General features: G+C 33.1%; 1 long non-coding RNA gene across 1 annotated transcript; it reads right to left on the minus strand.

The window, feature by feature from the left end:
- Positions 1-307: 307 nt before the first annotated feature.
- LOC111386962 lies at positions 308-1,098 on the minus strand. The gene is made up of 2 exons (XR_002701343.1): positions 797-1,098; positions 308-676 (listed from the first exon to the last, which is right to left on the minus strand). It is a non-coding gene; the product is annotated as an uncharacterized LOC111386962 (long non-coding RNA).
- Between the last annotated feature and the right edge of the window lie 6 nt (positions 1,099-1,104).

Raw genomic sequence — 1,104 nt, forward strand, 5'->3', positions numbered from 1 at the left:
AACATATTTGGTCTTCATTTTTTAAAATTTATTTTTCTTCAAACATATTTTCAATCATATATTTATGGAATTCACATTTTTGCTCTTGAGATAACCCCCTCAATAAATTATTATTTAAACGATTCGTAAACATTTTAATTGATATTATTTTTTTATCAACCAAATGGTTAATATTTTTATTTAAACTTACTTATATGCTCAAAAATAAACTTTCTATGGTGAAAGAAATAGTGTGGAAAAATAGAGAACATGTTTGGCTTAGCTTTTATTCGGCTTATCTCCTTATAATTTTGGCACAAAGCACACGGAAAAACAATCAGTCATCTTGCCTTATTTTTTTAAAACGTTTCTTTGAAACAGCTGTGTTAAAAAAAACAATGAATTTGACGAGAATTTTAAGGAGATTTCACAAAGGAGATATAAACAAACAAATGATAATATCTCATGTAATGAAGCATGTCACCCATACCTCCAAAAGCCCACATTCTCCCTCACAATCAACAGCAGCAATCTAGCATTCTTTTCTGTCTGAAGATCGTATAATAACATAAAACATACAATGCAATGTCTTTAAGTTGACTGAAAAGGGAATGGTAAATTACTGAGGCTTCAGAAGAATGATTACACGGTGATGTCCAATCCGAGTTTCACTTATACGACCAAGGTGCCGAAGTACCTTGCAAACAAAATAACATTGAAGATTAGAGCCTGGAACAATGTGAGGACATTAAAGGTATCGTGTGTAAGATCCAGTTTGCCTTAAATATTAGCCATCTAGCAACATGGAACCTACTACCTAGTAATGTTCTGAGTTGTGATTTGTACTTGGTCTAGATACTTCTTGAATCTGCATTCCTTCCATGAACCTATGGTTCATTTCTGTCTAAGCTGGTAATATGCCTGATATGGGTAAGTATGTATCACTGTGTGTCAACCTTGACCTAAGAAGTTTAATACCGCTTCATAAGGCAATAGTGATAACGTGCTAGTCTACAGAAGGTTACACATCCTAAGATAATTTGTCCCTTTTAAGTAAAGCCTAAGCGCACATTTTGTACACAACGCAAAGATAGGATTGAACATTATACGAGCAAGATATTAGCT

Source organism: Olea europaea, unplaced genomic scaffold (assembly GCF_002742605.1).
Source record: "Olea europaea var. sylvestris unplaced genomic scaffold, O_europaea_v1 scaffold38199, whole genome shotgun sequence".
NCBI classification, from domain to species: Eukaryota; Viridiplantae; Streptophyta; class Magnoliopsida; order Lamiales; family Oleaceae; genus Olea; species Olea europaea.